Source organism: Mobula hypostoma, chromosome 12 (genome assembly GCF_963921235.1).
Source record: "Mobula hypostoma chromosome 12, sMobHyp1.1, whole genome shotgun sequence".
Lineage (NCBI taxonomy): Eukaryota > Metazoa > Chordata > Chondrichthyes > Myliobatiformes > Myliobatidae > Mobula > Mobula hypostoma.
In genome coordinates this window covers 33,661,117-33,688,604 of record NC_086108.1, presented here as the reverse complement: position 1 = coordinate 33,688,604, position 27,488 = coordinate 33,661,117, and the positions used below count along the sequence as shown (strand labels likewise).

At 41.8% G+C, this 27,488-nt stretch overlaps 1 protein-coding gene across 4 annotated transcripts in view; it reads left to right on the top strand.

Moving 5' to 3' along the window:
• The window catches only part of ddr2a (discoidin domain receptor tyrosine kinase 2a), a 154,925-nt gene that overhangs the window by 87,587 nt on the left and 39,850 nt on the right, over positions 1-27,488 (top strand). The window lies entirely within an intron of this gene.

Here is a 27,488-nt window from a genome sequence, read left to right as displayed (position 1 = left end):
TTATGGAGGGAAATAGGCAGTCAATGTTTCTAGTTGAGTGAGACCTTTCAACTAGAAACAGGGACAAAAACAAGAGAGGTAGCATAAAAATGTGGAGGTAAAAGGTGGAGCAAGAGCAGGCAGATGATTGGTAGATCTAGGTGAGAAGGATAATGGGCAACTGAAGGAGTGGGAGAGTAGGAGTGATGCAAGTTGCTGGGAAGTGACAAAGGGCTGAGGGAGATGGAATCTGATAGAAGAGGGCAGTAGACCATAGAATAAAGGAAAAGAGGAGGGGAAATAGAGGGAGGAATGTGTTGGTGATAGGTAGGTCAAGTTGGTAGGGGAGGGGAAAATGAAAAGGTGATGGGGGCAATTGGAATAAGGCAAAGTGGGAGGCGGTGGTTTCTGGGAGTGAGAGAAATCAATGTTCATGCTGTCAGTTGGAGACTGCCAAGATAGAATACGGACTATTGTCCCTCTAATTAGTATCTGGCCTCGGCTTGAAGTAGAAGAGGCCATGGACCAGGCATGTCAGTGTGTTCAATGGGAAGTAGAACTAAACCAACCGATCTCTGGATGATCCTAGCTGTTATGGTGGACAGAGTAAAAATGCTCTATGAAGTGACCCTCTAACCTGTGTCGGGTTTCACCTATGTAGATGAGCACCAGATATAATAAATGACACTGAATTCACTCATGAAGAACTGTCTCACCTGGAAGTTCTGTTTATAGCCTTGAATGGTGGTGATAGAGGAGATATAAGGGTAGGTGCTTGTAGGTTTAAGTGCCTAGAGAGAGATCGATAGAAATGGATGAGCAGACAAGAGTCATGGAGAGTGGAGGGGTAGAAAAATGTCTGAAAAAGGATCTAGTGCTCTCCCAGCATATCTGACAAACTCTTCTTGGGCTTCCAGCTGGTACAGGTATTGATTTTAACCAATGTTTCAATGACAGACTCCACCGTCTTCATCAGGCATGATGTCTAGGCAGTCAAGTTTGGTGATACATATACCCTCTTCGTCCGTCCCTCCTGATTAGTTAGCCCTCTACCAATTGGGTTTCCACTGTCCCACCCTGCTTACAATCGAATTCTAGTTCTTACTTAGAGCGAGACTTTCGTCTTTGTTAAAATTATTGTTCTTAAAAATGGCTGGTGGTGGGAAGCTGTCAGTGATAGTGGAAATGTCAGAGAATATGTTGGAAGTTTAGGGTCTTGGAAAACCTATATATATTGCTTATTCCAATTTAGTTTTTTTTTGGGTGTACTATACTGCTGCCACAAAACAACAAATTTAGCAACACGTGTCAGTAACATTAAACCTGATTCTGAATCTGGTTGGGTGGGAGGTGAGGACAATGGGACGCCTATCCCTATTATGTCGGAGGTGGGGTGGTTGAGAGCAGATTTATGGGAAATGGAAGAGAAGTGAGTAAGGCAGCATCAATAGCAATAGGGAAGAGGAAAAACATTTTCTGAAGAAAAGAGGATATTTCAGATATCCTAAAGTGCAAAGTCTTCTCATTAGAACAGATATTGCAGGGAGAGAGAAGCTGAGAGAATGAAATATCATCCCTGCAAGTGACAAGATGGGGAAAGTTCCATTTGAGGTACTGTAAATGAGTTTGTAGAATATCTCCAGGGATAATCCATCCCTGGAGATGAAGATAGAGGTCAAGAATGGAGAGAAAGGTGTCAGTAATAGATTGAGTGATTTTTGAATAGGGTGGAAGCTGGTGCTGAAGTTGGTGAAACTGACGACCTCTGCATGTGTGCAGGAAGAGGTACCAATGCAGTGGTCAATGTTGTAGAGTTGGGGAACATTGTGAGTGTAGGTTTACAATGCGGATTGCTTTATGCAGCTAATGAAAAGGCAGGCAGAACTGAGGCCCACATGAGTGCCAAAGGCTACACCTTCCATATCGGGAAAGATGGAGAAACCAAAAGTGAAGTTGAGAGCAAGTACTAGTTCTGCCAGACAGAGGAGAGTGGTGGTGGAGGGGAGGTGGTTGAGTCTGCCATCCAGTTAGAAGCAGAGCCCTGCGGTCTTCCTGACGCGACATAAAAGTGAACAGTCATGGGATGTTCATGGTGAAAATCAAGCAACGGGCAGAGAACTGAAAATTGTTAGTGGTGAAGAAAATGTAAAGTGTCACAGAATTAGGTGGAAAGTTGAGTGTTCCATCTATTTGTCAGCTATGGACATGAAAAAGCTTTGGGAAGTTGGCAAATGAGTCATTCACCATAGATTATTTAACCTCTGACCTGCCCTCACAGCCACAGTTTGCAATGACAAGTCCAGTTAAATTTCAGATTGTTAAAGATAGGGATATTTCTGTTAAGTATTTAGGGAAGCTAGCTGGACTCTACTTTGTTAACCCAACCCCTTGTATGGACCAACCTGGCTAAATATTAGTCCCAGCCTGTATGTTGTTAAACTCAAACTGCTGGAGGAATGCAGCATGTCAGGCAGCATCTTTACCTTGTCTCTGTATTTTTTAAATACCCAGCTATCTATTTATCTCCATTTTGAATGGAACCACAGTCTGAACCTTGCATCAGTGAAGATTTTTGTGCTCTTCCAAGTGAGCCAGGGTTGAACCACTGCTTTGATGGCAAAGACAGACTGAAGGCTCTGCTGGTTACAGATTGTCCTGGACAACAAGAGCATAGTTCCTGGACACCCATAGCTGCTCTTGAATGCCCATTTCTGAATCTACCTAATTGTGGTAATTACACTGTGGTAATGCCACACGATATCAAGTCAGATGTCACCTTTGAGAAAATGAAGTAATTTCCACAAAGACCAAGCAGTGTGCATTCCTGCCAGTACTATCATTGGCAAACAGATTTGCAGCAGGATAGAGGAATACAAACTTCTGGAGAAGCTCATCAGCTGAGGCAGCGTCTGTGGAGGCAAAGAAATTTTGGGTCAAGACCCTGTATCAGGACTGAGAGAAGATAGGAGATGGGATGAAGTGGAGGGGTGAGACAGAGCTTCCGAGCACTAGGTGGGTCCAAACGTGGAAGGATTGACGAGCAGATGGATCCAGGTGGGGGGAAGGATAGCAACAGTAGCTGCTAGGAGGTGATTAGTAGAGACAGCAAATGACTGTAGATTATGGAATGTGATGAGAAATGGTTGTGAGTGAAGCCAGATCAGGGAGGGACACATTAGATGGGAACTGTGGGGAGAGGGGGGAAGGGAGAGGCTAGGGGACCAAGTGGGTAGAGTGTGTGGGGGATGGGGAAAGGTAGATACCAATAGATAGCTATGTGTGGAAACCAAGATGAAACATGACTAAATTATACCATAATAAAAATAGTTTAGATGGTCCGAAATGAAAAAAGTCAGAAATGCAAACTAAAATAAGACTACTTGTTCGAAGTGAATGCTTAAATTTAGTCAGGATGTTTGCATGTAATATGTTAGCAAGTAATAGCGAGTCTGATTTCCTTTTACTTTAAAATTTTAGAAAAGATTAAACGATCAAACTAAATCATATAACTGTATTCCTTTCTTGTGGAAGTAACATGAAAAACAATAATGCAATTGCAAAGACACCAAAGCAATCAATCTCCTTCAAAGTATATAACTTAAAAGGATGGTTTCAATCAGTTCATCGCTGGCATGTTCAGGAAAAACAAAGGAACTATAACCTTTGATCACCAAAGACTAAATACTTCAGATGCTGAAAATCTGAAATAAGAAAACACTGAACATATTCAGCAGGCCAGGCGGCATTTGCAGACCAAAAAACAAATGACATTTCAAGATGGCCTTTCCTTAGAGCTGAGGAAGGATTGTTAACCTGAAATGTTAACTCTTTCCCTCTGAACAGGCTATGTGACTTCCTGACTGGTTTCCGGCATTTTCTACCTTTAATCGGGCTCCTTCTTCATGACTATTATTATCCTCTATTTCCATATTAAAAAGGAAGGTGTACGGGTTCAACCTACCAGGAAATGAGTAGCTCTGAACCACCAAAGCAAAGGAGCTAGTCAAAAGAAGGTGACTGCAAAAGTAGGAATGGTGCCAGAGCAGTTTAATTCCTCAGCTAGAGATCCAGAAGCCCGCATGCAAAATTTGATGCAAGAGAAAACTCCCACCAATACAGCTGGGAATTTTAAAATAAGATTTAAGAATCTAGGATTCTCATAGTAATCATGAACCTCCTGGATTGGATTGAACTCCCATTCACTGTCATTTAGGCACTGAAGACTGCAGACCATACAGGGACTGGAGTCTGTGTGACTCCAGATCATCACAATGTGGTTCACTGTCGTGTTTACTAAACTATTCTGTTAAAATATGGTTTGAATAAAGCCCAGCGTTGACTGAGGCATGGTGCTCAGATTTAGAAAAGTTGTACTCAGCAAAATCATCCCTGTAGAATTCTCTCCATGAACATCTGTAACTAATTTGGGAAATCTCTCCTATGGATTAGTCATCTTAAAGGAATTGTCTTTCAAATGGTGTCACAAACTGTGCCCTTCATGATCACTAGGTGTGTGGTTTCCACCTACAGACAGGACCAGCAGAGGTGGCAGAGCAGTAAACTTTGTTTTCAATATTTTCCTCTTGCCTAGCTGACTGCACCACCAATAATGTTTAGGAGGCTCAATGCCATTCAGGACAAAGCATCCCTACCACCACTCTGAGCACTCCTTCATTCCTCCAACTCACAAGGTTAGCAATATATTCCAGATACAAAAATCACCGCAGTTACTTTTCAAAGGTATACTGACAGCATCTGGAAAACCCACATCTTCACCATCATGAGGGCCAAGGCCGGCAGCTGCTTCGGACAACACCACCACCAGGTGATTGTCCTGCAAGTCTCGTATCAACTTGACTTGAAACCACAGTGCCTATAAAAAGTATTCACCCACCTTGGAAGTTTTCATGTTTTATTGTTTTACAAGATTGAATAACAGTGGATTTAATTTGGCTTTTTTGACACTGATCAACAGAAAAAGACTTCCGTGTTAAAATGAAAACAGATCTGTACAAAGTGATCTCAATTAATTACAAATATAAAACACATAATTGATTGCACAAGTATTCACCTCTCTTTAATATGGCACACCAACTCATCACTGGTGCAGTCAATTGGTTTTAGAAGTCATATAATTATTTAAATGGAGATCTGTTTTTGGAGACCCATGTGCACTCAAGCTGTTTCAAATGATGGTAGTAAAAATGTACCTCTATCTGGAAGGTCCAACTGCTGGTGAGTCAGTATCCTGGCAAAAGCTACATGATGAGGAGAAAAGAACACTCAAGCAGCTCCATGAAAAGGTTATTGAAAAGCATAAGTCAGGAGATGGATACAAGAAAATTTCCAAGTCACTGACTATCCTTTAGAGTACAGTTAAGTCAATCATTAAGAAATTGAAAAAATATGGCACGGCTATAAATCTGTCTAAAGCAGGCTATCCTCAAAAGCTGAGTGACTGCGCAAGAAAGGGACCAAGAGACCTGTGACAACTCTGGAGGAGTTACAAGCTTCAGTGGCTGAGATGGGAGAGACTGTGCATACAGCTGTTACCCAGGTGCTTCACCAGTCACAGCTTTATGGGAGAGAGGCAAAGGGAAAGCCACTGTTGGGGGTGGGGGGTGGGGGGGAACACACACGAACTCTCAGTTAGACTTTGCCAGAAGACATGTGGGAGACTATGAAGTCAGCTGGAAGAAGATTCTGTGGTCTGATGAAACCAAAATTGAGTTTTTTGTCCATCAGATTGAACGTTACTTTTGGTGTAAGCCAAACACCGCACATCATCAAAAACACACCGTCACTGTGAAGCATGGTGGTGGCTGCATCATGCTGTGGGGATGCTTCACTGCAGCAGGCCCTGGAGGCTTGTGAAGGTAGAGGGTAAAATGAATGCAGCAAAATACAGGGAAATCCTGGAGGAAAACCTGCCGTAGACTGCAAGAAAACTATGACTTGAGAAGAGTTGTTTTCTAGCAAGACAATTTCCCCAAGTATAAATCCAAAGCTACACAGGAATGGCTTACAAACAACAAAGTTAATGTCCTGGAGTGGGTTAAATCAGGGCCCAGACTTAAATCCAATTGTGAATTTGTGGCTGGACTTGAAAATGGCTGTTCACTCATGATCCCCATGCAGCCTGACAGAGCTTCAGCAACATTGCAAAGAAGGATGGGGAAAATTTGCAGTGTCCAGATGTGCAAAGCTGATAGAGGCCTATCCACACAGACTGTAATTGCTGCCAAATGTGCATCTGCTAAATACTGACTTGAAGGGGGTAAATACTTATGCAATCAATTATTTAGAATTTGATATTTGTAAGTAGTTTAGATCACTTTGTAGAGATCTGTTTTTACTTTGACACAAGAGTCTTTTTCTGTTGATCAGTGTCCAAGAAGCCAAATTAAATCCGTTGATTCAATGTTTTAAAACAATAAAACATGAGAGCTTCCAAGGTGGGTGAATACTTTTTATAGGCACTGTATATCATCGTCACTTGGTCTACATCCTGGAATTGCCTGTCCAGCAGCTCAATGGGAGCACTTTCACCAAAAGGATTGCTGAAGTTCAAGAGGATGGCACTTCGCCGACTTTAGTATGGGCAAAGAAGATTGAACAGTGGTTCTGCTTGGTGTGTTGATATTCCAAACAATGAACAAATAGGCAGTATTCTCTTTGGGTTAATAACATCCCCCCCCCCCACTTATCTTTGGAAGCAAAGCCAATGATGTAGTGTGTGTATACGTATATAAGATGAATATCTCCGCTACTTCAAAATGCATCTGAAAGAAGGGTACTTGGGTTTAGTTTTAAAATTAATTTAGTCAAATTCTTTTCGAGAAGGGTGACCTAGTTGAGGCTTGTACTTGAGGTTGGTTTATGATGACAATGAAGGAGGATTGGCTGAAGCTCACAGAACCTTCTCAATTCATGAGATAATTTGGACCTTCTCTATAGTTGCCTTGCGAGCAATTGTAGATGAAATCATTTTTTTTTTGCATTGAGCGTGGTGAAAGAAAATCTTTATAGCCCCACTTGCTCACTGCAGCATTAAGCATTTGAAATGTCTTTTTTTTTTCTTGCCAGTTGTATTGCTTCGCGCAGGTGCATTAGCCTGAAAGCTAAAGCAGTTGAAATAGAAACATGTTTGACAGCTGAGATCACAACCCACCTCCACGCTCTTTACATAGCTCGATATACTTTCAACAATTTGTAGACTTGGAGTTTTTGAGAGGCTGTGTTTCCATACACAGAATTCCTGTTAAACCGCAGACTGGCCCATTCAGACCAGTTTCACAGTGAACTGTCTAGGTACCCAACTATTGTCACTCGGGCTGTACATGCAGGCTTGTTGGTCAGGATCAATCGCCAGACTATTGCTGCATACCATTCACTACAGTTAAGGTTTTGTCAAACAGCCATACATTCAATTAAATAAAAAGTCCTTGGAGTTCTGCCTGTCAGCCTTTGTGGTCCGAAGTCGCATGATCAAAGCAAAAGGGAGTATTACGACTAATTTCACTGAATGCAGCATTAAGCTAAAACTACTAGAAACCAGTATTGGTTTTCATCCACATCCATATCCAACCCAACCACCTCCAACAAGTGAATACAGTGTTCTAGGATGCTAATTAGTGCTGGCATGGTCTTCAAGGAAACATCAAGCAACTCAGTCCTCCGACAAATTACTATGATCGGTGGTCACAGACCTAAGGAAATAGTATTGTTTCTATAGAATGTGAATCTTCTTTCAGGATGGATAAATCATAAATCCATCACTGATTTTCACCTGTGCATTTGTAGTTGCCTGTCAGTTCAATTTAATGTCGGCTGTGCTCAAAGTTTCTTATTACCAGTTCCAATGCCAGACGATTTCCTCTACTGTAGGTTACCAGTTTATCTGCAATCACAGATAGCTGGATACCTCGGGCCAGCAAGCACAGAGGACTGAGCTTAAGGGAATGGATAAGGGCAATTAATGTACATTTTGATACAGATTAACATATTTGAATTTCCAAGTCTGCACACTTTGTGTGGACTGTTACTTTTGTAATGTGGCTATTGATGGTCTGGATGGGTAGAAGGTAAGCCGAAGGACTGTTGTTAATAGTTTGTATTTATTGATAATACAGTCAAATGAATTGTTCATGGAGGACCAGGTTAAAATGCAGTATACAGGATTCCTCTTCTCCATTCTCTTACTCCTCAGCCACTTTCTTCACAGGCTTCTCATCAAGTAGCTGATAATAAGGACTGCTTCTCATAATGAGAAGGTTTTGGAAGATGAATCTTGATGTTCCGCATAGTATTGTGGGATTCCACTGGAGTAGACTAGGCAATAGAACTATTGGTTTACCTCATACTGTATGCTACAGAGCATATACAATTCTCATGCACTATATAAACCTCACATATATTTTGGTTGCCCATTAGTGTCGTGAGCCATGATATTAGCCAATAACCCTGGTAGGAAAATGAGGACATTGCGACTGTTGCTAGGGTGCTGGACACCACCTTGCACAATGGTCACGACCAGCTGGGCATCAATGGTGTAAAATTCCTTTCAATTGCAATAGACCCCTGAGTTGATCTGCAGTGCCTGCAAGCAAACTTGCATTTATGCAATTTTCAGAGATCATATTTAGAAGGGAGAATGCCTACTAATACACCAATGCCAGGGAGCAATTTGTTTGTAGAGAAACATAGAAGTCAGGAACAAGTCCTTGAGCAAATGTCATTCATCAACACATTATAAATGGAAAAATTGTTTTGTACCACCTGACTTTCGTGTAGACAGCCAAATATTTAAGAAGAGATGGTATTAGTTTGGTATGTTCAGCTGAAATGCCTTAGAAGATTTCAGTGTCTTTTAATATGCCATATTTCAAGCAAGTTATTCATCTTGAAACTGAAAAAAAAAATTGTCTGGTGTTTCATTGCACTCCCATAATAATATTTAGATTGTGAAAAACTATATTGGAACACTCTCTTTACTCTGCTGTCAGTTCTTCAACTGATCCAGCAATTCAGCTGAAATACTGAGTAGCCAAGATAGTTTCTTACAAGGAGAAATCTTTAGATAACTCGGTGATCTAAATTAATTGTTTTCTGCCAGTGGAGATGCTGATAAAGTGGCCACAGAAACTTCAAAACAATGTTCTTTTATATGTCAGCATCACAGTTCAGGTGTCACTATTGTTTACATTTGATGCATTTACCAATTATAGTTCAGTTAAAAATTTAATAGAAAATACCAAATACTCTTTCCTACCATATATTGTTAAATGGAATGCATTATAAAACCAAGTATCACACCAAAATCTGCAGAAAGCGTACGTTTTTAACTGTTTCTTGTGCAATTAAATAAAATGTGCATATTATAAATCTCTATAGTCATTCTCTTGGTTCTGCACTCAATGTGCTGATAGACCTCATCTATTTCTAGAATCACTCTTGTGTTATTCAGAATTAAACAAGAAACTTGTTACTTCTTGCTATTATTGGACATACAAAATCATTTGGAATCAATTAGAAATTACATGAATACAGCAGATATTAATTCATGAAAGAACCAGTCTTCAGGTCTTAAATTGCAAGCGGTAATCAGTTTGAAGTCGAAGACAGACTTGCAGATAGCGCTGTCTACCAAGTGCAGACTGCTAGTCCGCAGCAGGGGATGGATGGCTGGAGATATGATTTGGAAAGTGAAGTGACCATAGACGTTCACGTCTGCTTCAGCCAAACATAAAACAACGGGTTGTGTTAATTAGCCTGCATCAAACCAGGCAACGTGAACTAAGTTATTTTGCACCGTTCTGACTGAGTTTAAGCTGGCATGCCAGATTGATGTTGTCACTTGTAACCTCAGACATGGTTACAGGTATAGTTGGCCAATCAATAGTTGGGACAGTTGTGCACTGAGAGTCAGCCCTAACAACATTATGCTTGGGTGTCTGGGATCTCTGCTCCCAGAAGCTTTTACATCTAGTGAGATATTTTGTTCCAGCAAAGGTATTTGAATTTTCAAAGAGATGCAATTCAAAGGAAACGCTGCCAACTGAAAATATTGAAAATGAATGATGTCATTGTAACTATTGAAATTGTATTGAATCACCTTCTGTCATGTTTGATCTTAAGGGTATAAAATGTACTTTGAGTTTGGGAGACTCTCTACCAAGAGGGTCTCCAGCAGAATGCCTGCTTGTCATGATGAATAAAGACCTTTTTGTATCACTAGCTTCAGCATCTCAGATTGATCACAGTCGTAACACTGAACACTCAGCAATGTTGTGTAATTAATATTTCAGTAATATTTGAGTAAATATTGTATGAGCACTTTAAATGATTCATAATGAGTTTGTGTAAAAGTGTGTGCATGGCATATGTAATCACACCACCACATGTACGCACCTCGCTTAAAGTAAAAGCAAAGTGCGGGGTGTCCGCACCTCTGCTGTGTTTTTCTTTCAATTAGTGTTAGAGTTGCAACACGAAATCTGACTGCAATTCTAGAAGATGTCGTTAACATTCGGAGATGTAACTGGTGGAAATGTACATAATTCCCAACCACCAACATTGAGTTGGGGTTTCACTTTAAGGGATTTGTCTGACGTGTTGAAGTAGTTACACAAAGTACTTTTACCACACCGTGTTCAGTGCTTGGAGTATGATAAATGACGAGTTGTGGCTTTTCTTAAACATAAAACACCATCTTCTTATTTGCAAAAACCTACAGTAACATTGATTTCTCAATAGTTCTGATGAGGTGTCATCAATTTGACACGTGACAACTGTTTCTCATTCCATGGATAGTGCCTGAACTACTGAGTATCTCCTGTACCTTCTGTTCTTATTATGCGCACCGAGTTCTCTAAACCAGGTTCAGTGAGAATCAGAATCAGGTTTATTGTTACTGCCATTAGTAATGAAATTTGCTTTGTGGCAGCAGTACAGTATTGTTACAAGTTGCAATAAATAAGTAAATAACTTTGGGTTGACAGGTAAATAGTGCACTAAATGGAATAGCAAGGGAGACCATTGGACCATTAAGAAATCTAATTGTAGAGGGGAAGAAGCTGTTACTAAACTGCTGAGTGTGCATCTTCAGACTTCTATACTTCCTCCCTGATGGTTGTAATGAGAAGAGGGTGTGTTCCAGATGGTGATGATCCTTAATGATGGATGCCACCATCTTGTGACATGGCTTATTGAAGATATTCTCATTGATGGAAGACTTGAACCTGTGATGGAGTCGACTGAGTCTGCAGCTCTCTGAAGCTTTTCACAATCCTGTTTATTGGTGCCTCCATACCAGATGGTGATGCAACTAGTCAGAACGCTGTCCACAGTAAAACTGTAGAAACTTGCAACAGTCTTTGGTGAAATACCAAATCTCTTCTAAATCTTAATGAAGTATAGCCACTCGTATGCCTTCATGGTTGCATCACTATGTTGGGTCTAGGATAGATTCTCTGAGATGTTGATACCCAGGAACTTGAATCTGCTCACACTTTCCACTGCTGATCCCTCAATGAGCACTGGTGTGTGTTCTCCTGACTTCACCTTCCTGAAATGTCATTACAGGTACAAGCCTCCCACAATGAGGAAAGCTTCATTAAGCCATGTCACAAGATGGTGGCATCTGTCATTAAGGATCGTCACCATCTGGAACATGCCCTCTTCTCATTACAATCATCAGGGAGGAAGTACAGGATGTTGAGAGCAAGGTTGTTTTCATGAGAACATTCATGCAGCCTATTTCACTCCTGTACTCCTCCATCATCTGAGATTCTTCCTACAACAGTGTGTAATAGTTGAATTTATAGGTGGTATTTGAACTATGCCTAGCCTGACAGTTAAAGAGAATAGAGCAGTAGAGCAGTCACTCCAAATGAAGTTGACTGAGAGATGGGTACTAGGTAACACAACTGGGAAAAATCTGTTGAACTGCAGATGCTCCAGTGGGATATTTCAAATAATCTAAGAGCACTTATTTCATGTTTCATCTGTGAAGTAGTCCTTTGACAGTGAACTTCGCCCTGATTTTACAAAGTTGTGAACTATTGGCTCTTATGCTCACGTTTCCAGAATGAGACTTGAGGCTTGAAGATTTCAGGAATCCTTGTAACCCAACTCGCTTTTGAGTCGGTTGTCCCTGAAGTGGATATCAAGCTGAATGTGTAATTCTTCCAATATATTTTTTCACTTCATAGCTCAAAGCTGCAGAGCTCTTCTTTGTGATGTATTAATAGTCTGCTTTCCTTAAAATTGTAATTTGATAGATTTATTGCAGTAATATAAATTTTAGCTGAGTCCTTTTTAAAGTGATACTTCTAAAATATTTTATTGCTAAAACATGTATATTAAACTATGATCTAAATATTAATGACTGGAGATACTCAAAGATCAAAATAAATTTATCCTCAAAGTACACGTCTCCATATACAACCCTGAGATCAATTTCTTGTAGAATTCACAGGACCGAAGAAATACAATAGAATCAAGGCAAAGCTAGACATAAAGAATGGCAAACAGCCAATGGACAAAAGACTAAAGATTCAAGATTGTTTAATATTTCCAGTACACAAGTGTAAAGGAGAATGAAGTAATTGTTACTCTGGATCTGATGCAACACAATAAGATAAAGAACACAATTTAAAAATACAATAAATAAAAATACAAAAGATAGCACATATACATTGGATGTCCCTAAACTGCCACAAAAGGTGACTGACAGGAAATGATAAAGCAGCGGCGGCTGGGGGTGTGAAGAGGTGGGTTAGTGGATGGAGGTGTTGATCGCTTTGAGTCTGGCAGTCCTTGCTTGGATGCTATGTAGCCTCCTCTCTGGGAGTGGGACACAATCCAAGAGTATTAGCTATAACCGACATACCAGTCGTGAGTGGGAGAGCTGGGAAGGTTCAGGCAAAAGAGAGACGCTGCCTAGTGGAGTGGTTTGAAGCAGAGTATTAGGGCTTTGGCTCATTTGGGCTTCAGCAAGCTAAGGGGGTAGGTGGACTTCAGTATTTTTTTAAGGAATAGAGAGCATGTCTGTAGGGTTAGTACTTTGCTCTGGGGGTCAGATGAGGGAATCCTGGGAATCTTTCAGTCTCCTAGATGGCCACATCTGCACCAGGTGCACTGAGATGCAGCTTCTGAGAGACCGTGTTAGGGAACTGGAGCTACGGCTTATAAGGGAAAGTGAGCATGAAATAGATAGGAGTTAGTCACCCCAAGGCTGCAGGAGTTAGACAAGCTGGTGACTGTCAGAGAAGGGATGGGAAGAGCTCAGATAGCAGAGAGTACCCATCTGGCCATCCCCTTCAGTAATTGTTATCTCATTTTGGATGCTGTTGAGGGGGGTGACCAAACACTGAGCCTGGTTCTGTGGTGTGGAAGGGAGAGAAGATGAGGAATACGGTAGTCATACGGGATTGCATAGTGAGGGGAACAGACAGGAAGTTCTGTCAGCCTGATAGAGATACCCGCATGGTGTGTTGCCTCCCAGGCGCCAGGGTATAGGATGTCTCAGATTGGGTGCAGAGTATTCTGAAGGAAGAGGGTGAACAGCCAGAAGTCTTGGTACACATTCGTACCAATGACATAGGTAGAAAAAGGGAGGAGGTCCTGAAGAGAAAATTCAGGGAGTTGGGTAGGAAGCTGAAAGGCAGGACCTCTAGGGTAGTCATCTCAGGATTGCTGCCTGTACCACATGCTAATGAGTGCAAGAATAGCATGATCAGGCATATTAATGCGTGGCTGAGAGATTGGTGAAGGGGGCAGGGCTTCGTGTTCCTGGATCACTGGGGCCTCTTCTGGGGGAGGTACGACCTGTACAAAAAGGACGGGTTACACCTGAACCCAAAGGGGTCCAATATCTTAGCAGGCAGGTTTATTAGAGCTGTCAGGGAGGGTTTAAACTAATTTGGCAGGGGGGTGGGAACTGGAGTGATAGGGCTGCGGAAGGGGAAAATAGAAATAAATCAAAATGGCATCCAACAGAGATGAAAGAAAGGACAGGCAGGAGATGAGGCAAAATCGCAGCCAGTGGGATGAGTTACAGGACAAAAGAGGCAATGTGCAGTTAAAACAGAAAGCTAAAAATACCAGACTGAAAATGTTATTTCAATGCACGCAGCATAAGAAATAAAATGGATGATCTTGAAAGTCAGATACAGATTGGCAAGTATGACATTGGAGCCATCTCTGAAACTTGGTTAAAGGATGGCTGCCATTGGGAGCTGAATGTCCCAGTATATACGGTGTATTGGGAAGATAGGATATTAGGCAGAGGGGGTGGTGTGCCCTGTGTATAAGAAGTAATACTAAATCATTAGAAAGGGATGACATAGCATTGGAAGGTGTAGAGTCTCTACGGGCTGAGTTAAGAAATGGCAAGGGTAAAAGAACCCTAACGGCAGTTGTATACAGGCCTCCAAACAGCAGCTGGGATGTGGATTACAAATTATAGCAGGAGATAGAAAAGGCATGTCAGAAGGACAATGTCATGATAATGATTGGGAATTTTAACATGAAAGTGGATTGGGAAAACCAGATCAGTATTGGACTTCAGGAAAGAGAATTTGTAGAATGTCTAAGGGATGGCTTTTTAGAACAGCTTGTTGTTGAGCCCACTAGGCAATTGGCTGTGCTGGATTGGGTGTTGTGCAATGTTCTGGAGGTGATAAGGGAGTTTAAGGTTAAGGAACCCTTAGGGAACAATGATCACAATATGATTGAGTTCAACTGAAATTTGAGAAGGAGAAACTAAATTCTAATGTGTCAGTATTTCAGTGGAATAAAGGAAATTGCAATGGCATGAGAGGGGAACTGACCAAAGTTGACTGGAAAGGGACATTAGCAGGAAGGACAGCAGAGCAGCAAGGGGTGGAACTTGTGTGAAAAATGAGGGAAGTGCAAGACAGATATATTCCAAATAAGAAATTTTCAAATGGAAGAAGGATGTTACCATGACTGACAAGTGAAGTCAGAGCCAAAGTAAAAGCAAAAGAGTGGGCATACAAGGAAGCCAAAGCAAGTGGGAAGATAGAGGATTGGGAAGCTCAAAAATTTTCAGAAGGAAACTAAGAAGGTCATGAGGAAGGAAAAGATGAATTATGAAAGGAAGCTGGCAACTAATATCAAAGAAGATGCTAAAAGCATTTCTAAGTATATAAAGGGTAAAAGAGAGTCGAGGATAGATATAGGACTAATAGAAAATGACGCTGGAAATATAGTAATGAGAGACGTAGAGATGGCAGAGGAACTGAATGCATATTTTGCATCAGTCTTCACAATGGAAGACATCTGCAGTATACCGGACATTCAAGAATGTCAGGGAAATGAAGTATGTGCCGTGAAAATTACAACTGAAAAGGTACTCAGGAAGCTTAATGGTCTGAGGGTGGATAAATCTCCTGGACCAGATGGAATACACCCTTGGGTTCTGAAGGAAGTAGCTGGAGAGATTGCAGAGGCATTAACAATGATCTTTCAAAGATCAATAGACTCTGGCATTGTACCTGATGACTGGAAAATTGCAACTGTTACTCTGCTATTTAAGAAGGGTGGGAGGCAACTGAAAGGAAACCATAGACCTGTTAGCCTGACATAAGTGGTTGGGAAGTTGTTGGAATCAATTGTTAGGGATGAGATTACGAAGTACCTGGAGGCACATGACAGGATTGGCCAAAGCCAGCATGGTTAAGGAAAGTCCTTCCTGACTAACCTACTGCAATTTTTTGAGGAAATTACAAGCAGGGTAGACAAAGGAGATGCAGTAGATGTGGTGTACTTGGATTTTCAGAAGGCCTTTGACAAGGTGCCGCACATGAGGCTGCTTAACATTTAAGATCTCACGGAATTGCAGGGGAGTTATTAGCATGGGTGGAGCATTGGCTGATCAGCAGAAAACAGAGTGGGAATAAAGGGATCCTATTCAGGCTGGCTGCCGGTTACCAGTGGAATTTTACAGGGGTTAGTGTTGGGACAGCACCTTTTTATGAAGTATGTCCATGATTTGGACTATAGGATTAATGCATTTCTGGCTAAATTTGCTGATGATACAAAGATAGGTGGAGGAAATAGAATGCCTGTAGAGAGATTTAGATAGCTTAGGGGAATGGACAAAGAAGTGGCAAATGAAATACAATGTTGGAAAGTGTATGGTCATGCATTTTAGTGAAGAAATAAATGGGAAGGCTATTATTTAGATGGGGAGAGAATTCAAAATGCAGAGATTCAAAGGGACTTGGGAGTCCTTGTGTAGGATACCGTAAAGATTAACCTCCAGGTTGAGTCGGTGGTGAAGAAGGCAAATGCAATGTTGGCATTCTTTTCTAGAGGTATAGAATATAAGAGCAGGGATGTGATATTGAGGCTCTATAAGGCACCCATGAGACCACACTTAGAGTATTGTGTGCAGTTTTGGGCTCCTTATTTTAGAAAGGATATTCTGGCATTGGAGAGGGTTCGGAGAAGATTCACGAGAATGATTCCAGGAGTGAAAGGGTTACTATACGAGGAACGTCTTGTAGCTCTTGGGCTGTACTCCCTGGAGTTCAGGAGAATGAGCGGGAGTTTCATGGAAACATTCCGAACGTTAAAAGGCTTGAATAGATTAAATATGGCAAAGTTATTTCCCATGGCGGGGAGTCCAGGACAAGGGCACACAACCTTAGGATTGAAGGACGTCCATTTAGAACAAGAGATGCGGAGAAATTACTCAAGTCAGGGTGGTAAATCTGTGAAATTTGTTGCCATGAATGGCTGTGGAGGCCAAGTCATTGGGCGTAATTAAGGCAAAGATAGGTTCTTGATTAGCCAAGGCATCAAAGGGTAAGGGGTGAAGGCAGGGGAGTGGGGATGACTGGAAAAATTGGATCAGCCCATGATTGAATGGCGGAGCAGACTTGATGGGCCAAATGGCCTACTTCTGCTCCTATATCTTATGGTCTTCTAGTAGGGTGGGTGGGATCTTTCATGATTGTACTGGCCCTTTTCTGCCACCTTTCTGTACACGTCCTTGATGGCAGGTAGGCTGGTGCAGGTGATATGTTGGGCAGTTTTGACTGTGTTGTAGAGTCGCCTTGTCTGCACAATGCTGCTTCCATACCTTGCAGTGATGCAGCTCAGTAGGATGCTCTCCATTGTGCATCCATAGGATGCCATAAGTATAGACATGCATAGCTGCTTCAGAAAGTCGAGTTGTTAGTGAGCTTTCCTGAATCTAAAGAATGTGCTTTGGGATCATGAGAGGTTGTGTGAGATGTGCACTCCCAACTATGGAAATTTTTTTAAATATATAAGTAAATAATACCAAGAACTTCCCGTAGAGTCCTTGAAAGTGAATCAATAGGTTGTGGAATCAGTTCAGAGTTAAAGGAATGAAGTTGTCCTCACTGGTTCAGGAGCCTGATGGTTGAAGGGTAATAACTGTCCTGAACCTGGTAATGTGGGAACTGAGTCTCCTGTACCTATTCCCGATGACAACACGAGAATTGACCATGGGCTAGATGGTGGGGGTTCTTGATGGATGCTGCTTGCTTATGACACTGCTCCTTGTAAGAGTGCCCATTGGTGGGGAGGGTTTTGCCTGTGATGGACTGGGCTGTAATCACTTTTCTTTACTTGTAAGCTTTTGCGTTCTTGAGCATTGGTGTTTCCATACCTGGCCAGACAATGATCAGCAGATCAGGCAAGCAGTGGGACTGAAGTATAATTGAGGTGGTGCTCATGTACAGCTGCCAGGAGAGAGGTGTCAGTGCTGATGTGTTCCACTTGGGACGGTGTGGCGCAGTGTTCAGGCTGGAGGCAGTGCTGACCACAATTCCCACCCCCACTCCCCATTCCAGTGTTTGCTCAGCAGAAGACAAACTCTAGTGTGGTTCAAGTCTGGACACTTTTATTACTGGATAGTTGGATCTTACTGATGCCATTATGTTTGTGCTATGGGTGCTTTGTGGTGTGTCTTTATAATATTATTTGCACTTGGCCCCAGAGTAATGCTGGCTCATTTGACTGTATCCTTGGCTATTCATGCATGATTGAATGACAATTAAACTTGAATTAAGAGGGAGCGGCTCAATGATGGAGCTGCAGTTGCTACCTCACTGCTCTGAGGCCTGGGTTAAAATGTGACCTCCAGTGGTCTCTGTGTGGAATTGCACATCCACCCTCTGACCACATGCTTCTGAATGGTCCCATCTCCTCCTCCATCCTAAAGACATACCGGGTGGTGGATGAGCTGATGATTGTAAATTGCCCCATGCAGGTGGGTGTTAGAATTTGAAGGGAATTATTGGGAAAATGAGAAGAATAAAATGGGATTAGTGTAGGTGAGTATTTGCTTGGTGCAGATTCCATCTGCTGAAAGGTCTGTTTCTGTGATTTATGACTCTTCGACCCTAAGCTGATCTTGGTGCTGCACATTGTCTGGGAAGATTGCCTTTAAAGCACAATTTCTTTGAAATTTTCATGGCTGTAAAGTTTGAATTGTGGTCATTTCTGTCATAGAAATACAAGAATATAGAAATAAGAACCAGAGGAGGCTATTCAGACATTTTGACCCTACTCAATCATTTGATAAATTCATTTAATAAGTTAAATTTAATCTTCTACCTCTACATTCAACACTTCCTGTACATCCCTTGATCCCTTCCATATCTCAAAATCCATTCACCTTGAATGTCCTCATCCTCAGCAACTCTCCATGATCTGCCCTCTGCAGTCTAGAATTCCGATGATTCACAATGTCTGAGTGAAGAAATGTTTCCACATCACCATAGGTGGCTGGACCCTTATTCCAACTCTGTGATCGCAAGTTTGAAACTCTACAGCCAAGAGAATGATTAATTATTTTAATGAGATTGCACTTCTTCTAAACTCTATAGAATATGGGTTAACGTACTCAATCTTACCTCATAGGAAAGGCCTACATCCCAAGAATCAATCTTTAAAATCTTAGTTCGTCATCTTGGGTAAGAAGACAAAAACTGCTTACAGTAAAGTATACTGTAGCATGGTATTGAACAGGAGCAAGCCCTTTGGTCTACAATACCTATGCTGACCATGATGAAAATCTATTCAATCCCATCTCTCTGCACTGGACCATTCCCTGTGTTGCAGGGGTTCCCAAACTGGAGTCCATAGATCCCTCAGTTAATGGTAAGGCTCCGTGGCATAAAAAGGTTGGGAACTCCTGTTCTATTGTGTACCTTTTCATGTGTTTGTCTAAATGCCCTTTAAACATAACTATTTTAGCTGTTTCTAGCACTTCCCCTGGCAGTGGGCTAAAATCCTTAGTGGGGGGAAAAAACTGAAAATAGCCTCTTAAATCTCCTTTAAACCTCCCCCCTTTGCTTTAAATCTATGTTCTTTAATATTTGACATTTCATCCTCTTTTTCTAACACCCCATATTCCTGAATAGTAGGATTATTATGTTTGTCGCCATCTATGCTGATATGGCTATTGTACAATCTAGGAAACTTTCAAAGGCCAAATGTAATGCTCGATACCTGTTGGCTCCTATTCTAAAATTCCAAGGCAGAACCATTAGAAGCAGGAACTTTGTTGGGTTTTACCTCAATAATTTCTTTATCTTTTATAAATGCCAACCCCTTTAATTCTTAACAATCCTTATAATGCCCAATGCGCATTTATACCTTTCAGAGTCAAAATATGATCCTGCTGAATGTTTCTACCATTTCATAACTCCAAATTATGATTTCTCCTGTTTCCATAAGTAAGGGATCGACATTTATTTTGCTAAACACTTCTTTTTCTCATACCTATGGAAGCATTTGCATTCCTTCTAAATGTATATATAACAGCAATAACAGCTGATTCATATCCTGATAAGGCACTTCCTGAAGCTTTGGCAGCCTTCAGTTTCCAAACAGAAATGGTTATTAAGTAAAATTTTATATTGAATGAAAAACAAATTGTCATTGTTTGGGAAGGCAGCAAGATCTCCAAGGCTGCTTTTCCTGTATTTACATTCTAAGGTTTTTGTTTCTCAGAAAGTGTAGATGTAGTAGCTGACCCTCTGCTCGAACTGTAATATAGACATTAGCTGAGTCTAATGATAATGTAATGTGTGCTGGAGCCAGTGGTAAGACAGTAAATATCAGGGAAACAAGCAGACCATTCATTTTACTTTTTTTCATGCTGATGCCAAGGCTTACAGCTGCCTAAGATTTGGCTCAGGCAGCTGTAAAGTCAGTGCAGGATCCAGGCGAGTACTTTTCCACTCTTTGCATCAGAGCTGAAAGTCCTCTTTCATCACAGTGAAACCTATACATGCTTTCAAATTGTGAGTCCGTCACTGACAGGCTAACACTACTTAATGCTTAACACCAGCAAGGCGAGTTGTGGGGGTGGGTGGTGAGTAACAGTGTTGGCTTAAAATTTAGAATGGAGTCCATCCTGAAGCTCAGGGCTGGACAGAATAATGAAACTGATTGTGTAACGTCCCGAGCTTCTGAATCTGCTAGTTTGTCCAATGATTCTGATTTATTTCAGTAGCCATTAGTCCCAATCACACCCCAAATCCCTACCTCCACTCTCAAACTGCACTTATTAGGGGGTGAAATTAAAAGCCAAAGATGTCTTTGAATTGCCAGCTTTTCCTTCTGAATCATAGTATCTCCGTACTATAATATTTTTTGTTTTGTTTAAAAAAAAACAAGCTTGTTTTGCTTAGAGATGTTAACAGGCAACAATAAGGCTGTCTTGTTTCCTGCAGGATGTTATCAATGCACTGAGCTTTAAAGTTTGATATTTCTTCAAACCAGCAAAGCAAACTTCTCTGGCTTTTCAGTAACTTTCTGATTATTGATTATATTCTTATTTATCAGGATAAATTATTATATTTAATTCTGTTTTTCTCTTTAAAGATATGGAATATGAGGAATAAATTAGCCAATATAGCTCATTCATTCAAGGGAGAACTGCTTTTTCAAAAAAAAATGCCAACTATGGTTTCTCTACAGCAGCCAACACTCCTTTCAAGAAACTGTTGAACTTGAATTAAATTTGGAAAGTGGACTAAATGATTTGGCATTGAGGGTAGCATTTAAAGATAAGTGCCTGTGTAGAATTAGAAGCAGGCAGTAATAGCTACCAAATGTTCAAGATAAGCATCTTGCCTTATTGAGCTTTACAGTGGAGAACAGAATATCCCTACTGCGTGAGATAATCACATTGTGTCATAGAGCACTACAGCACAGAAACCGGCCTTTTGGCCCATCTGCTCCATGCTGAACTGTTATTTTGCCAGGCCTCATGGACCTGCACCTGGACCATAGTCTTCCATGTCCCTCCCATCCATGTACCTACCCTAGCTTCTCTTAAATGTTGTAATTGAACCTGCATCCATCACTTCTACTGGCAGCTCGTACCACACTTACACCACCTGCTGAATGAAAAAGTGCCCTCATAACTTTGTAAACCTCTGTCAAATCTCCCTCATTCTTCTATGTTCCAGGGAATAAAGTGGCCAATCTATTCAAGCTCAACCTTTCCCTATAACTCAGGTCCTCAAGTCGCAGCAACAGCCTTGTAAATTTTTTCTGCACTCTTTCAACCTTATCGATATCTTTCCTGTAGATAGGTGACTAGATCTATGCACTATTCTCCAGATTTGGCCTCACCAATATTTCATCCAACTTCAGCATAACATCCCAATTCCTATACTCAATAACTAATGAATACCAATGTGCCAAAAGCTCTCTTTATAACATAATCTAACTGTGAAGCCACATGAATTATGGTTCTGTATTCCCAGACCCCTTTGTTCTACTGCATTCCCCAGTGCCCTACTGTTCACTGTACAAGCCCATGTACCTACCCTGATTTGTCCTCCCAAAGTGCAATACCTCTCGCTTGCACTAAATTCCATCTGCCGTTTTTCAGCCCATTTGGACAACCTTCCTTGTTGTCCACTATGCCCCCAGTCCTGGCATCGTCTGCAAACTTGTTGATCCTGTTTTACCCCATTATTATCCAAGTCAGTAAAACAGGTGACAAGTAACAAGGACCCAGCATGATACCTACAGCACACCGTTAGTCCCAGAATTGCCATCAGAGGGACAAGCATCTGCCACCACTCTCTGGCTTCTCCCATGAAGCCAATGTTGAATCCAGATGACTACTTCATCCTGAATGTCAAGAGACTGATCCTTCTGGACCAGTCTCCCATGCAGGACTTCGTTAAAGGTCTTTACGTCCATGTAGACAATGTCCACTCTCTTTTCTTCATCAATGTTCCTGGTAACCTTCTTGGAAAAACTCTTGAAGATTGATTAGACATGAGATACCACTCACAGTCATATTGACTATCCCGAATCTGGCTCTGTCTGTCCAAATACTTATACATCCTGTCCCTTAGAAAATCTAATAATCTACCCACAATTGGCATCAGACTCGCCAGCCTATAATTTCCCAAGAATGAGGATGTGAACATTGTGAAATTAACAATGAGTTTGCAGCTGCACATTTTGTATGTTTCTCCATTTTTTTTAATGTTCTTGTCAATCCATCATTGTTGCATAAAATTCAAACCTACCTCAATATTTCTTTCCTGAAAATAAACTACATATATATCAAAAACTCTGTGTATTTTTGAATCTTTTTCATTTGGAAGTACAGCACTGCACACATACCAAAAGACAGAGGAGCAGAGTTAGGCCATTCAGCCCATCAAGTCTGCTCTGCCATTCCATCATGGCTGATCCTGGATCCCACTCAACCCTATACACCTGCCTTCTCGCCATATCCTTTGATGCCCTGACCAATCCGGAAACAATCAACTTCCGTCTTAACTTGGCCTCCATTGCAGTCTGTGGCAGAGCATTCCACAGATTCACTACTCTTTGGCATTAGCAGCGGACCAGTCGATTCAAAGAGAGAGAGAACTTCACACAGGTCAGGGAGAAGAGTTTAAAAAAGCAGTGTTTTGGAGGGCTCGGCGCATTAGAATAGTGGGTATGACTGCAAAGCCAGTTTTCTGTTCTGGGTGTCAGATGTGGGACGTCCAGGAGACTTCCAGCGTCCCTAATGGCCACATCTGCACCAGGGCCATTGAGCTGCAGCTCCTTAAAGACCGAGTTTGTGAACTAGAGCTGCAGCTCGATGACGTTCGACTTGTTAGGGAGAGTGAGGAGGTGATAGACAGGAGCCACAGGCAGGTAGTCACCCTGGGGCCACAGGAGCCAGATAAGTGGGTGACCATCAGAAGAGGGAAGGGTGGGTGTCAGGTAGTGGAGAGCTCCTGGAGTGGTGGCTGTCCCCCTTAACAATAAGTACTCCATTTTGAGTGCTGTTGAAGGGGATGACCTACCTGAGGAAAGGAACAGTGGCCGTATCTCTGGCACTGAGTCTGGCCCTGTGGCTCAGAAGGGTAGGAAACGGAAGAGGAGGGCAGCAGTAACAGAGGGCTCTGTAGTCAGGGGGACAGATAGGCAATTCTGTGGACGAGAAAAAGAAACAAGGATGGTAGTTTTCCTCTCAAGTGCCAGAGTTTGTGATGTTTCTGAGATGGGAGGGTGAACAGCCAGAGGTCGTGGTACATATTGGTATCAATGGCATAGGTAGAAAAAGGGTGGAGGTCCTGAAAGCAGAATACAGGGAGTTAGGAAGGAAGCTGAGAAGCAGGACCTCAAGGGTAGTAATTTCGGGATTGCTGCCTGTGCCACGCGACAGTGAGTATAGGAATAAAATGAGGTAGAGGATGAGGTATGGTTGAAGGATTGGAGCAGGGGCAGGGATTTGGATCATTGGGACCTCTTCTGGGGCAAGTGTGACTTGTACAAAAAGGACAGGTTGCATTTGAATCCAAGGGGGACCAATATCCTGTCAGGGTTTGTTAATGATATTGGGGAGGTTTTAAACTAGATTCGCAGGGGATGGTAACCAAAGTAAAAAGGCAGAGGATGGGGAGGTGGAGCACAGATAGAGACGGCTTGCAGGGAGTTTGTGAGGAAGGACAGGCAGATGTTAGAGCAAAGATGCACTCAGCCTGATGGCTTGATTTGTGTTTATTTTAATGCGAGGAGTATCATGAACAAGGTGGATGAACTTAGATCATGGATCAATATGTGGAACTGTGACGTTGTGGCCATTACAGAGACTTGGATGTCTCAGGAACAGCAATGGCTGCTGAGTGTGCCGGGCTTTAGATGTTTCAAAAAGAACAGGGGGAGACAAAAGAGGTGGAGGTGTGGCAAAAGAGGTAGGGATAGTGTTACGGCTGCAGAAAAGGAGGAAGCCATGGAGGGATAGTCTACTGAGTAAATGTGGGTGGAAGTCAGAAACAGGGAAGGGGCAATAACTCTACTGGGTGTTTTTTTTTAATAGACTCCCCAATAGTAATGTATATCGAAGAGCAGATAGGGAGGCAGATTCTGGAATGGTGCAATAATAATAGGGTTGTTGTGATGAGAGATTTTAACTTTCCTAATATTGACTGGCACCTCCTCAGAGCAAGGGGTTTAGACAGGGTGGAGTTTGTTAGGTGTGTTCAGGAAGGTTTCCTGACGCAATATGTAGATAAGCCAACGAGAGGAGAGGCTGTACTTGATCTGAACCTGGTCAGATGTCAGATCTCTCGGTGTGAGAGCATTTTGGAGGTAGTGACCACAACTCTATCTCCTTCACCATAGCACTGGAGAAGAATACAAGCAGACAATTTGGGAAAGCACTTAATTGGGGTAGGGGGAAATACGATGCTATTAGGCAGAAACTTGAGAGCATAATTTAGGAACAGATGTTCTCAGGGAAATGCACGGCAGAAATGTGGCAAATGTTCAGGGAACATTTGCATGGAATTCTGCCTGGGTATCTTCCATTGAGGCAGGGAAAAGATGGTAGGGTTAAAGAACCATGGTGTACAAAGTATGTAGAAAATCTAGTTAAGAAGAAAAGAAAAGCTTACGAAAGGTTCAAGAAACTAGGTACTGTTAGAGCTCCAGAAAATTACAAGGTTGCTAGGAAGGAGCTTAACAGTAGAATTAAAAGAGCCAGAAGGGGCCATGAGAAGGCCTTGGCGGACAGGATGAAGGACAACCCCAAGCCATTCTACAAGTATGTGAAGAGCAAGAGGATAAGACATGAGAGAATAGGACCAACCAGGTGCGATAATGGAAATGTGTGCATAGAGTTGGAGGAGGTAGCGGATCTACTAAATGAATACTCACCAGGGAAAAAGGCATGGCAATTGTAGGGATGACTTTTGGTGGACTGAAACGCTTGAGCTATAGACATTAAAAAAGATGTGCTGAAGCTTTTGAAAAGCATTAAGCTCGATAAGTCACTGGGACTGGATGAGATGTACCTCAGTCTACTGTGGGAAGCGAGGGAGGAGATTGCTGAGCCTCTTGCAATGATCTTTGAATCATCAATAGGGACAGGAGAAGTACAGGAGGATTGGAGGGTTGCTAATGTTGTTCCCTTGTTCAAGAAAGGGAGTAGAGATAACCCAGGAAATTATAGAACAGTGACTCTGACTTCAGTGGTAGGCAAGTTGTTGGAGAAGATCCTGAGAGGCAGGATTATGAGCATTTGGAGAGAGATAATCTGATTAGGGATAGTCAGCATGGCTTTGTCAAGGGCAGGTCATGCCTTACGTGCCTGATTGAATTCTTTGAGGATGTAACAAAACACATTGATGAAGGTAGAGCAGTGGATGTAGTGTATATGCATTTTAATAAGGCATTTGAAAAGGTTCCCCATGCAAGGCTCCTTCAGAAAGTAAGGAGGCATGGGATCCAAGGAGACCTTGCTTTGTGGATCCAGGATTGGCTTGTCCACAGAAGGTGGTTGTAGATGGTTCGTATTCTGCATGGAGGTTGGTGACCAGTGGTGTTCCACAGGGATCTGTTCTGGGAACCCCTACTCTTCATGATTTTTATAAATGACCTGGATGAAGAAGTGGAGGGATGGGCTTGTAAATTTGCTGATGACACCTTTTTTATACCATGGACCCCTACCATTAACGAAAGGGGGTTGTTAACTCCAGATTAGGTACCCTTGCTCTCGAACCACCTGCTGACAGACCTTCCCACTGTCACTGAAATATTGAAGTCCTGATAGATAGTGGACTAAACACTTTTATGTGAAAACATTTGTCCAAGTACTCACTGTTAGCCCATCTCCCTTGCAGTACTAAAGAATGGCACACTCTTTTGCTGGCATTTTTATTCATAAGCACCACCAGCATTGTTAAACGCCTGAAGTTATGTTTCACAAATAAAACATTCTTTTTGATCCTCAGTTCTTTTCAAAAAAGTACTGACAGAGGTATTGTCGGATGTTAACAGGTTAAACCTTTGCTCTGTGCAGAGGGAAAATAAGCCATGCAGGCAATAGGTTATTGAACTCCTCATAGATAATCAGCTGAGAGAAAGTCATACACCTTGTACAGCTTATAATTTTTTTGACCATCAGCATTATGAAAAAGTAACAAGCTTGAATTTTAACCCAAAATAACCCAACCTAATCCCACAACCTGAGTTTTACACTATCAAGTGGAGACAACTATTGGGCCTTGTGTAAGATTGATATTTCAACTTCCTTGCAGTTCAAAGATGAAAGTAAATTTATTGTCAAAGTACGTATGTCACCATATACAACCATGAGATTCATTATCTTGCAGGCATTCATAGTAAATTCAAAGGAACAATAAGATCAATGAAAAACTACACGCAACAAAAGATGGCCAAACAACCAAAGTGCAAAAGACAACAAATTGGGCAAATACAAAAAAAGGAAAAAATAATACTAAATAAGTGATAAATATTGAGAACGTGAGTTGTAAGTCATTGAAGGTGAGTTCATAGGTTGAAGAACTAGTTCAGTGTTGGGATGAGTGAAGTTATCCCCTCTGGTTCAAGAGCCTGATGATTGAGTGGTAATCACTGTTCCTGAACCTGGTGGTGTGGGATCTGAGGCTTCTGTACAATGCTCCCTCTTTTTTTGTCATGACCAGTGCGTGGAAAAACTTCATGCTGAGCAATGACAATAACATGTGTACCCTGAATGTTTTAGTTGAGGTACACCTGAAGCTCTTCTACGGATAATAAGCCATTCCACTTTAAATGAACTAGCAGTCCTTTTGTGCTTCATGCCCTTTGCTGCTTTGTAATTTGACATAGCGCATCAATAATTTCTTCAATAAAAACAGTATGAATAAGCCAGTTCTAAAATCTGAAGACAAATCATCACAAACGCTACATTGTCAACACCGTCCTCATCAGAAACCAGAAAAGGAAATGTGATTGTATACGACTGTGAAATACACTTAACGTGCTAATGAGGTCGAGGCTGACAACCTGTTGTGCGCAGTTTAAGTTCCTTTGTGCGCTAGTAGCAAAAGATGTGTGCCTCCTAAGGGAACATTGCTCCTGTAACACCTTCCTGATGGCAGCAGCGAGAAGAGAGCATAGCCTGGATGAGGGGGTCCTTGATAATGGATGCTGCTTTCCTGTGACAGCACTCCATGTAAATGTGCTCA